Here is a 13533-nt window from a genome sequence, read left to right as displayed (position 1 = left end):
CCTTTAGCAGTCCACATTCTTTTGGAGGCGATATATAGGCTCTTTTCGGCCCCACCACAGGGTCATTCATTTTTAATCTCTATTTTCTTCAACACTACTTTTATTATATTTCGCTTGCTTTATTTGGGGTCACACCCACATTGACCAGTTTTAATGTATACCAATAAAAATTGTATGTATTAATGTACTCATTTATTACTCATATGTACCTGGAGTGCTACATAGGCCACTGGTTTTCTTCTCTCTTTATCTCTCATAATTATATGTGGCTTAGCACCCCCTCACCTACATTCTACTAATACAAAGTATCAGTGAGGTTAGGTATTGTCCTGTGTGGAGCGATTTTTCCCTTCCCCTCCCTTTTTCCCCGTTTTCTGGCTACAACTAGCATCTGACAACACTGCTGTCCATCAACCTGAGCATTGAGCAAGACTGGTCCCTCCTTTTATTTAAGTTTTACCAAATGATTGGTCCAGATCGCTTTAAATACTGGTGACTACTTGAGAATTAGGATAGCCATGAACAAACTCATGTGAGCGAAATGCATATCAACTAATTACTGAGACCAACGGTTGCCATCATATTAGGTTTATTGTGTGACATTATTGTTTCATCCACTATTAGGTTTCATCATCCTTCTCGTGTATGAATGATAATAGCACAAATTCTAAAATAAACCCACAAATTTAATATATTCAAGATCAATGATAAGTGCACTATAAGCTTCAGAGGTGAAACCACAATCAGCCAGTCAGAAGCAGTTAAATAGTGCTGGTGACCCCCATCATCATCAGTGGGTATTTGCTCCTACCTTTGGGTACCTATAAGAGAAACAGCTATTCACAGATATATCTGTCTCTCTATGTAGGGCTCCCTTATTTCCAAATTATGCAAATACATTTTGCACAAGCCCCTTTATATCTGCCCGTCATGGCGGGACTGGACATCGGGCAGTTCTGGCAAATGCCAGAAGGGCCGATGGCACCGTGGGCCGGTCCGGCTACCTGCGATCGCCAGCGAAATAATAAAAAAAAATTATACTTGGGGTGGAGCCGTCATGACGTCACACGTCATGATGGCCCTGTGGGCCGGGCCGCGCTTCAGGTTTGCGGCCGCGCAATGTAACGTCAGAACGTTATGCGCAGGACTGGATCAGAGGGCGCACAGATTCCCGGAGGCTGTAGAGGCTGCTGAGGTTAGTATTTTTTTTTTTCACAGCGAAAATGGGTGCAAGGAGGAGGAAGAGAATCTCTGCACGTGGGGGGAGAGGTCAGCACCCGATAATGTCTGAACAGGGGGGGGAAGAGATGACAGAACCCGATAATCTCTGCAGGGGGGGGGTGAGGACAGAACCCGATAATCTTTGCAGGGGGGGACTTTTAGAGGACAGGACCCGATAATGTCTGAAGGGGGGGAGAGAGGACAGAACCCGATAATCTCTGCAGGGGGGGTAGGGGACAGGACCCGATAATGTCTGAACGGGGGGAGGGAGAGAGGACAGAACCCGATAACCACTGCTGGGGGGGAGGGAGAGGACAGAACACAATAATCTCTGCAGGGGGGGAAGAGGACAGGAACCGATAATGTGTGAAGGGGGGGAGTGGGTCTGAAAATGTCTGGGGGGGGGAGAGGGGATGAAGATGTCTGCAGGGGTGGGGGGAGAGGGGATGAAGATGTCTGCAGGGGTGGGGGGGGAGTGGGGCTGAAAATGCCTACAGGGTTCATGAAATGTCTGCAGAGGTGGGGGGGATATAAAAATGTCTGCAGGGTTAATGACATTTTTTTTGGGTGGTATTTAAAAAATATAGCAGTTTTGGGGGACATGATATCTTTTTTGTGTTGCAGATTCATGGCTGTTCAACTATCACTATTCACTATCAAATGTTCAGATATTACTTATATGCCTGTACAATGGGGTAGTGTTATCTGGCCATAATGGAGTGGGTTTTTTTAAATTAAAGAGCCTAATCATTCTGGGTTTGTTAACATTTTCTAATATAATACATTTTTTGCATTTTCAGTACAGGACTCCAAAATCAGCGAGAAGACAACAAAGCAGCAAGAGAGAAGAGCAAGAACAGGTAAGAGACAACGACGCAATCAATCTAAATTGAATGCTGGAGAATATTTCTGAATATTTATATTTAGGAGTATTCCTATACATTGGGGGGGGGGGGGGGGGAGGCGCTGTTGGTGTATTTGCCTACGGTGACCGGAACCCTTAGTCAGGCCCTGGGTTTACTGTAGTTGTTTTATGTTGTCTCACGCAGTCAGAACAGTACGCTTTTGTAAATGAAGCAAACTACTTGGTACTTGTTAATCTGTGACTGTGCTCATAACATTTTCAGAATAGGTTTGGTTAGTTTCTGTCCAACTACATGTATATGACAGTTCTTTCGATTGTTTTTCAAATGTGTTACCCATTTATGCTGAGGATGGGTCTTTCTTTCTTTTTACTTTTCTTGTGTCCCATTGATATGTTCGTATTAATCTCTGCAATGAAATGTCTTTTTATTATCCTTTATTTTATGATTTTGTTGTGACTGTGTATTCATTTATAATATTAAATGAATTTTATGTTTTGTACGTATTCCTGAATGTCTAATTGGCCATCTGTATGTATATGTTTTTTATTTTATAACCTATAATATGTTTTTTATTAATCATCTTCAGCGCAGTTTGCTTCACCTTTTTTGTTCTATGTGTTGTAAATTCAGATGTTCTGGATTATTTTGATATATATTATTTTAGCTATTGTCTTCACTTATCAGCCAGTTTTATTTGGTAAACTCGATTTCTAAATATTTTGTGTACACTTTTTTTGGTTGGATCTGTTTCAATTTTGGCTAAATTGAACAGATGCAATTTTTTTAGTGGATGGGCTGACCGAATGGATAAGAGTGTTAAAATGTATTCTAAAAAAAAAGTTAATTTAAATTCCTAATATGTTGACAAATCTCATTTAGTCTTAGTAGTTAATTTATGTAATGTTTGTTACATTTTAGGCTTATTGGTCAGGACAAGTTAAAGTGGTGTATTCTCTTCTTTGCTGAGGTTTTGTAAGCTTTGTTTGGATTTTTACTCTTTCATGTATCTTTGGATAAGTTTAAGGAATGAGTGTTGCAGGGAAAGTCTCTTAGTATTTTATAATATTTTCTGCCATCTACTCACAGTTAAGGTCAGGGCCCCGGAATGAGCTGCAGCATTGTAAATCCCTAGTCTGAGCCCCATGAAAGAGGGGGACCCAGGGCACGTACCCTTGTGACCCCCTTAATTTGGCTCTGTATATCCCACACAAAGGAATATAATTTTAGCATGTTGGTACAAAAGTAGACTCGCTGATGCACTTAACTTGTTTTCATGAAGGAAACCCCCATCAGCGAAGAAGAGGGACACCATTATCCTAGAGACGGACAGCAGTCAATATACCTTTCATAAGGCACAGCATAGCATTGAGTGGAGGCATTGGACTGAAAGTTGATCAAAAAAAGAAGAGCATCTAACAAGATTAGTGGCCTTTGCTCCTTTGTCAGGTGAGATATATATCTATACTGAAATCTCACAATTTACACAATTCATTGGTTAATTTATCAAGGATATTATTAATAAAAACCTATTTGTCTCCCTTGAAGAGTTTTTGTACCATGTTGGAAGAAAGTATGGACTCCAAACCAAAACGAAAAGGTGGAGCTGAAAAAATCAAGGAGAAGAAAAAGAAGACTCTTGAAGCTGATGCCGAAAAATGCGTTAAAATAACTGATATGTTCAGTCGTCATCAACAAGGTCACACTATTCCTGGGAAGACATTCACGGAAGAAAATGTTTCAGAAATGCAAATTGATCAAGAAAGTGAAACTCAGTTATGTATTCCAGAATCCCCAAGCACCAGTCAACAGAAGGAACAGTCAGTTATATCTGTGTGTGAGCACCAAATTGCCGCACTAGCATATGATCTAGGATCTCTCGGCTGCATTTGACACCGTTGACCACTCTCTTCTCATACAAACGCTGCAATCCCTAGGTCTTCAAGACACAGTTCTATCCTGGTTCTCATCCTACCTCTCTAATCGCTCTTTCACTGTTAATTTCTCTGGAGCCACCTCTGCTCCGCTTCCCCTATCAGTTGGAGTACCACAAGGCTCGGTGCTAGGTCCTCTGCTGTTCTCTATCTATACCGCTTCTCTTGGAAATCTAATAAGTTCCTTTGGCTTTCAGTATCATCTCTATGCGGATGATACCCAAATCTATCTATTCTCTCCTGATATCTCGACATCTGTGTTGTCCCCTGTAACTGACTGTCTTTCTGCCATATCATCTTGGATGTCCTCTCGTCAACTCAAACTTAATCTTTCTAAAACAGAGTTAATAATATTCCCACCCGCCAACAAGAGCATACCTGACATTTCTATCTCTGTTGATAACATGACCATAAATCCCACCCCACAAGCTCGCTGCCTAGGTGTAATCCTTGATTCACGCCTATCCTTTGTTCCCCACATTGACTCTATATCTAAATCATGTTACATATATCTAAAGAACATTTCCAGAATCCGCACATATCTCACACAAGACACTGCTAAAACCTTAATTCATGCACTAATCATCTCCCGCATTGACTATTGCAATTCCCTCCTTACTGGTCTTCCCAAAAACAGACTCAAACCCCTAAAATCTATTTTGCATGCTTCGGCAAGACTGATTTTCCTTGCAAATAGCTATTCCTCTGTTGAATCACTCTGTATGTCTCTACACTGGCTGCATGTCTTCTACCGAATCCAATATAAAATACTTTTACTAACCTACAAGGCCATCAACAAAGCTGCACCAACATACATCTCCTCTCTTGTCTCAAAATATCTCCCAACTGAGCAACTCCGTTCTGCAAAAGATCTGCGTCTCTCATCCACCCTCATTACATCCTCCCATTCCTGGTTACAGGACTTTTTTCGGGCTGCACCCACTCTATGGAACTCTCTCCCTCGCACAATAAGACTCTCCTCTGGTCTACAAACTTTCAAGCGTTCTCTGAAAACCTACCTATTTAGACAAGCTTATAATATTCCTCAACCACCCTCTTAACCTCACTACCTTTAGCCTGTTACACAATTTCACAGAAGACAACTACCCCCGGACCAACATTGTTGTGTGACAGGATCATTTAGCTTATGAGTCACCTTACCTTTGCAGTCTGGCTGGGCCAAGATGCAAAATGTATACTTAACCTCATGTGTCAATCTCCCATTGTCCCATAGATTGTAAGCTTGCGAGCAGGGCCTTCTCACCTCTTTGTCTGTTTTACCCAGTTTGTTTATTAGTTTATTACTTTTGTCCCCAATTGTAAAGCGCTACGGAATATGTTGGCGCTATATAAATAAATGATGATGATGATGATGATGATGATCTAGTACCCGAACAAGATGTCAGTGTTGTCATGAAGGAATCCTTGCCAGAAGAAGAGGGTGAAGAAAGGCAAAATTTATTTGAAACCAGTAGCTCGCCATGTACACAAGGTTTAGAGTCATAGTCTCCATTCAATTACTTTGTTCGGCCGAATACAAGTCAACTAGCTTTATTTTTTAGTTATCATCCAAAACAAAACATAAGTGATCATACCATAAAGAAAGCTGTCCTTCGCAAAGATGGATCAATCCGCAAGTGGCTGACCTACTGAGAAGACCAAAACGCTGTATTTTGCTCTGTCTGTCTTGCATTTACAAAGACTTCTGTAACAAATCCATTCATTGATGGAATGACAGACAGGAGACATATTCATCAAAGAATTGAAGAACACGAAAAAAGTGTAATGCACAGATCCTGCGCTGAAGCTTACTTTTTGAATGCCAGCAGTGCAGATATCAATAACTTACTGCTTTGCAATCAGGGGGTAAATGTATCAAGCTGAGAGTTTTACGGCGGGTTTGAAAAAGCAATCAGATTCTAGCTTTCATTTATTTAGTGCATTCTACAAAATGATAGCTAGGATCTGATTGGTTGCTATAGGCAACATCTCCACTTTTCAAACCCGCTGGCAAACTCTCAGCTTGATACATTTACCCCCAGATGTCTGTACACAGAGAACAAGTCAAAAAAAGACGTCAGATATTGGAGCGTGTGATATACCTTATAAAAGTGATTGGTAAATGCGGACTTAGCTATAGGGGAAACAAATTTGAGGCTGCATATCTTTAGAGGACATTTCTGTGGATCACAGCAATTTTTTAGAGTTTGTTTTACTGTCAGCAAGTACGATGCTTGTCTTCGAGAACACATCAGCGATTGCATAAGAATATGCAAGAAGTTGCATTCAAGAGGAAAGGGCAGAGGGTCGTTTATAACTTTTCTCTCCAAAACAACTCTTAACAAAGTTATAGAAACTATACGACAGCTTATTCAAGAGACCGTGGCAAGTGATGTTAGAGAAGCTGGGATCTTCTCAGTACAAATTGACACCACTCAGGATATCACATCAAAAGAACAGTGTTCAGTAATTGTTCGTAATGTAACAGATCAAATTCATGAGAAGCTCCTTGCAGTGGTAGATTGTGAATCTTCATCTGGAGAATACTTCCTTAACTTGGTAAAGCAAGTTCTGCAGTCATGCAAAATAAACATAAAAAATTGCACAGGCAGTTTTACTGATGGCGCAACAAACATGCAAGGACAATATAAGGGCTTCTCTACATGGTTGTCAACCGAATCACCACACCAAGTTCATGTCTGGTGTTATGCTCATGTACTGAATTTAGTACTGGCAGATACCACAACGGGAGTTGTTGAAAGTGCATCCTTATTTGCTTTAATTAATGATGTTGCAGTATTTATTCGGGACTCTTTTCAACGCATGAATACATGGCTAAATGTCAGTCAGGACCCTCACCAACGAAGACTCTCTGTGATTGGTGAAACTCGCTGGTGGTCTAAAGATGCAACACTTAGAAAAGTATTTGGATCATTTTCACAACCTGATTCTGCTTTGTACATTGACCTTGTTGTCACATTGGCAAATATTAAAGAGCACCCAAAATCTAGAGCTGAAGTGCGGCTAAAAGCCAGAACATTTGTGGAATCTCTTCTTAAATACGAGACATTCTCACAGCTCAAATTTTTCTTCGCATATTTGAATTGACAACACCATTGTCAAAATATCTACAAACAAGTGGTTTGTACATATTAAAAGCTCATCACATGGTGTCTGGGACACAGGAAAATCTTAGAAAACTTGTAAGAGATTTTGATGTGGTTAAGAACACTGCAGATAATTTTGTAATGTGGGCAAATGACAAGCTGCAAGATCTTAAAGACTGTGACCTTGAAGTACAGACCGCCCTACCTCAAAAAAGGTTAAGGAAGAAACAAACCATTCCTGGTGAGTCTGCTCAAGACGAAGTTATATGTGATGCTATTACAGCATATAAAATCCAAGTACACAATGTGATCCTTGACATAATCACTGAGAGCATAAATCGACGTTTTCTCGCCAGTGGATCACTGTACGCTGATTATGCTTGCCTAGACCCTAGGAACTTTTCCATCATAAGAGAACAAGGACTTCAGATCCCAGCAATGGAAGATTTAAGTAAAGTGTTAATCAAATTTGATGAAAACGCCACAGCTGAAAATTTGCGCTGTGAATTAACTAATCTAGCTTTGCACTGGGAAAAATTAAAGACATCAGCGCTAGAAGAATATACTGTTAGAGTGGCAACAGAAATCCCTGCAGAAGACCAGAGTGAAGAAGGTGGTGACATAGAAATGGAGCTGGTGAATAAGCCATGTGCGACATGTAAGAACTGTGCCATTTGTTGCTATCAAATTCTACGGTGTACAATTTAATAGCAGATGCCTATAATGTGATTGGCCTGGCCTCCAAATTCATACTGACTCTATCATTCACACAAGTTGCTTGTGAGAGAAGCTTCTCCACCTTGAGGTTTATCAAGAATAGACTGAGGAATACTGTATCCCAGGACCATTTGGACTCTTTCATGCTGATGGCTACAGAAAAAGACATTCTCATGAGTCTTGATGTGGAAGGCATAATAGACAGAGTTGCAGAAAGGAGTGAAGTCCTGCAAAGCCAACTCATTCCTTAAAAGCTCGCCATGCACAGAGTTTTTGCAGGGATCTTAGGGGTTAGCTTTTCTATGGGGGAAAATCACAAGGTTAAAAATAAGCTTCAGTTATATGTAAAGGATACAACATTTATATCACTACTCGCCCACACTGGAGAGATCAGAAGCAATAACTATACTGCTATATGATTCAATGCAATGTTGTATCCTTTAGATATTGCTTAAGCGTATTCTTAACATGTGATTTCCCAAAAAATCTCTTTGGATTATTTTAAGACTTGAAGGTAATTTCAGTCTGTTAAATATACCGAATAAAAGTTACAGCAAAGGTGACAGCAGTCATAAAGGATGTGGGAAGTTAAGTAGCAGCGCCTCTTGTACCTGGTGGAAGGGGTCATGATGGAGGATCTGCTGACTTTTGGTTTGTTTAAATTGTAGTAAATAGGTAGTTTCATGCAGTTCTGTGCAATATTTATGTTTTACTTGTTATTTAAAATACTTACGTTATTTAAAATACTTATGTTTTATGCTGTGGCTTATAGTATGTTATGATTCAATAAATTACTATGGCCATTACGTCTCAAAACAATTACTGTCTTATATGGTTCAGGGGGAAGTAGCATGGAAACATTATACATTGTATTTTAACTATATATTTAAAAAGATTATGGTTTGGTGCATTTTTACAGTGCTCCAGGTGATTTGCACAACAAGGGAATTGATCAGGGTGGGCAGAAGACAAAGTGTGATACACAAGTTTGTGCTGATGCTTCATGTTGGACTGCACCAGCAACGCCACTTCAGGCTACAACAATATAGTGCATCGAGCCCACAGCAGGTGGGCCTGTGTGCTTTAAATGCCAGGGCTGATTTTTGGTCCCAGTCCGGCCCTGCTGCCCATATATGTACAAATAGCTGAAATCTACTAATTTAGTGTTCCTGTGTCAAGGTGCATTTCAATTCTAAAATATTAACAGCTAGAAATCTCCTAAAATGCTAACTGCTAGCACAAAGAACAGCAACATGTATCACACTATTGTGCAATTTCTAACTGCCACATTAGTCATAATAGTAATGTTCCAGCAGTTTGATAGATGTTTCATCAATTTATGACATTGGTAATTTTGCAACGCAGGTAATTTAGGATTATGCCTTGTTTTTTAAAAAGTGAGAACGGTTATAAACATTGTAAGACACAGTAAGGGATCCAAAGGAAAGTGAGCCATTATATCCTAATAGGGATGAACGTATTTGTGAGAGGTGACAATTCTCACAAGGGATTAATCTGTAAGACTCTTCTTCTATGTTCACCTGTTCAATAAATGTAATAATTTGGAGTAACAACTGTGTTTTCTAGATTTATTCTTCCAATAACTAGTTGGTATTCTAATACATTTTTAGAAAGAGTATTGAAATAAATGGTAAGCAACATTTCATATTTACATTAACATATATCAGTTTTAATCTGAATTGATGAAATCAGCTCAATCTCATAATTTAGGAAAACCCTATAATCTCCAAAGTCAATATCACCCATACCTCCCAAATTATGTTAAATGCAGTTAAACACATACAGAATAACCATATATATCACGGTGATAGTGGCAGTTAGATGGTCACTCACAGCAAGTGCGGTGACATCACAAGATTCTATGTTACATGTGATCATATGAAGCTGTAGTCGGGGCAACCGAGCTGTTTACTTTCAGACCAGTGGTCTACCACAGCGACAGTTGGAAGCGACATACTTGGATTACCGTTGTCTCAGACAAAATGTTGGATCCAGAGCGGAGAAAAAGTGGCAAGGAGGAAGAGGAGAAGAAGGAGGAAGAGGAGGAAGAGATTGTCCGGAGGAAGCCAGCCGTGAAGAAAAGAAGAATTTTAGACTCATCGGATGAAGACCACAAGAAAGTGTCCATTAAGAGAAAGCATAGGAAGAAAAGGAGAAAGGTACCATCTGGGTCAGAGAAGGAGAAACATAATCAGGATGGAGCAGGTAGATAATGAATAATGTTATAATAATAATAATAATACTCATTTACACATAGAAACCTGTGGACTCATACATATAATTTATTTTCATACAACCACTTTACATTGATTGTATACAGGTGTTGAATAACATCCATGCTCCAATCCAGATGTCTCATTTGACATTTGTGTGATTGAAAATAATCTCCATAGCAAAGACAAATGGCACAGTAAGAACCGATGATGTAAATGCTGCATATTACTGATGTTTGTTGTACAGAAGATACAATATGTAACATTTTGGTTTAGTATATAGTATAATATTTCAGTCCAGACCCTCAACCCTAATTCTCAATAAATAAAAATATTGTAATTTATAAGCGTTAATGAATCTACTAGCATTCCAATAACACAAATTAAGACTTTGCTGCAAATAACTTATCTTATTTTTAACGAAATTATTATTTAATATTATTAATTCTTATACATTGCTTTTTAGACATTATATCCAGAGATATCTGTCTCAGATTGCCTCATTAAAGACGTGCCCATGTGTCTAAGACTTCATCTTTCATTCTAAGAACTCATAACTGAGATTTAACATTGCACACTGTGGGGCATATTCAATTGTTGGCATTACTCGGAAAAGTAACGCGGCGTGCGCACTATTACCGTCATTGTGGTAATAGTGCGCATAATTAACGTTATTATGGTACCTTTAACGCTGGATTTCAGCTCGCACCTCAGGGAGCTGCGAGCTGAAATCCGGCTTCGAATTGCTGTAATAACGGTAATATTTTTAATGCCGCGGGAAACGCCAACAATTGAATATGCCCCTCTTAGGCTGATTTGTAAAGTATTTGTGCCCAAAGTTATTGGCAGCATATAGAAAGTTGGACTTATCACAAGTTGTGTGTATGACTGCACCAGTAGCGGATGCACCATACACATCAGGTTTACGGCAGATGTACATCATATCAGGCCAAGTGCAACATTTCTATGTGCCTTAGGCAAAGCTTCAGCCGACTGCCCCTTCTCCCCCCAATTTCCACTTCCTAGACCCTCACACACTTGACAGTTGAAATATAAAAATATTAACTATTACTTCCTCTCGTTTGGCTGGTAAGGCTGAAGTCCAGATGCAGTGATGTACTGATGTCTGACACAGAATGCTGTCCAGGCTTCACTCCTGCCCAGGAACAAACACAGTATATCTAAATGGGTGGCTCCAAATGTTAGATTTCAGAGCAAAGCAAAAAGCAATCATTCACCTGTTACACAGTGACATGTCTCCCACTGCCATCAGCTTTTCTCAGACATGTCACTCTTACCCATTAGCTCTTGTCACACATGCCAGCTCTATTCCACCAGCGTTTCTCACATGTCCGCTGCCCACTAGCTTTTCTTTCATATACACCCCTGTTCTAGACGCCCTAGCCAACTTTTCTTACGCAGGTTCCCTTGCTCACCAGTTTTTCTCAAACATGCCCTCCTGCCAAACAGCTTTTATCTCACATGCCCTCTTGCCCACAAAATTTTAAAACAAACAGCTTAATGCTGTATGTGCCACATTTAGATTACCTTTGCTTATATGTTAAAGTATTCTGCAGATATAAACTAATTATAATAATAGATAACAAAATGGGAGAGCCATATACTGTGCAAATAGTAATAAAATACATGGCTGCTCAAACCTTAAGTTTCTCTAAATTAACAGTATGTAACTGTGGGGATTTCAGAATGTAACCTCCCCCTCCCCCCAATTACTGTAGCCTCTTCTTCCTCCCTTTATCCAGCCCCCTCTCTCTCTCTCTCTCTTCATATTTTCTGGTGCCCCCTTTCTCTCTCTCTCTCTTCATATTTTCTGGTGCCATCTCTCTGTCTCCTCATTTTTCTGGTGCCCCCTCCTCTCTTCCCATTCTCCTGGTGCCTTCTCTGTCTTTTTCTCCCCATTTGTCTGGTGCCCTCTCTGTCAGTGTAGGGCTGGCAAACTTTACCCGGGGCAAGGGAGGGGACTCAGTAGCCTAATAGGAACATTTTAAAGGAAAATAAATACAAGTAGTCCAGTGACCCAGCCCAAGGTAGCCCACTATGGGATCACCCCCCCCCCTTGCCCACCACCAGCACCTGCCCCCCTCTGTGTCTCTCTCTCTTTCTCCTCAATTTCTGGTGCCCCCTCTCTCTCTCTACACCTGCCCCCCCCCCATATTCTCCATTCCCTCTCCCTCCATTTTCTCTACGTTAAATCACCTTTTCTTCTTTTCTCATCTTCTTCGCTTCTTGCTTCTTCTTTTGTTTCTTCCTACACAAAAATGCCTTACTGCGCTCGGACTATATTAGCACCCCTTCCCTCCACTGATCCACCTGTTGAGTCGCAAGTATGCGCAAGTGCCAGATTCTAGCAAAATTACATACGCGTCTATAAGTGCGGCCTGATTTGAGTGCATGCACAGAACCAATTTCAGTACTTTACGCTAGGCAAACAGGCGAAGTGCACATAACCTACTCTACAAGGTAAATGTCACAGGACTAACATATTAACTCTTTACCAAGGGAGATGTAAAGACTTATTTAGAGGGCATCATTCTGGTTATTGTAATTATGTAAGCTATAGTAACCACTGTCTGTGAGTGTGAAACCTGTGCACCAATTAACATATATTAATTTGTAAAAGAGTAAAGTACATTATAGAATATACAGCTATTATTATTTTAATCATGAATGTGTCTACCATTAAATTGGAGTTGTGGAGCAAGATAAAAAGCAATTTATTTGTATTTCCACTTATGTTATCCCCCAATACCTGCTTCCTGAGAGAAGGGCAATTCTGTACATTAGGTTGAAGATGATTTTGTCCATCCCAATTCCTTGTCAAATGATGTGAGAATGTTTCCAGTCAGCACCACTATTTACTAATGTGTCTTCAAATGTTCTTCACCCAACTACATGATAAATCCTCTGACCCCTTAATGTGCCTAGCCACTTGTTATTTGTTTTCTCTCCAAACCCTAATCTATCCATAACAAGCCCTCGACAGTCACAAACAATATCATATCAACATCTCAATCTATCTCCAGATCCAAACATAAATCCCTAAATACTATAGTATGTGTCAAAAACCCACTGTTAGAACTAAATTTACCAAACCCACTTTCAGATTATTTATTATATCCCCCAACTCATACATTAAATGGAAAAGAAGAAAAGAGTTCTGATTTTGGAGGCACTTATTTAAATGCCAATATGTAGACTCGTTCTTAATCTTATACCCTTGATATGAATATGATAAAAGTTATACATTTTATTTCAAACAATTAAAACTTATGAATTGTTATCAGGGGTTGGCAACCTTTTTCCATCAGTGTGTCGGCTTAACTCTAGTCAAGCCCAGGTTTGCCAGATTTGTGTGTGTGTGTGTGTGTGTATGTGTGTATATATATATATATATATATATATATATATATTGTGGCAAGAACCCACTACTGCAGAA

The sequence above is a fragment of the Mixophyes fleayi genome, chromosome 3 (assembly GCF_038048845.1).
Source record: "Mixophyes fleayi isolate aMixFle1 chromosome 3, aMixFle1.hap1, whole genome shotgun sequence".
In the NCBI taxonomy this organism is placed as follows: domain Eukaryota; kingdom Metazoa; phylum Chordata; class Amphibia; order Anura; family Limnodynastidae; genus Mixophyes; species Mixophyes fleayi.
Note: the sequence above shows the minus strand (reverse complement) of the source record.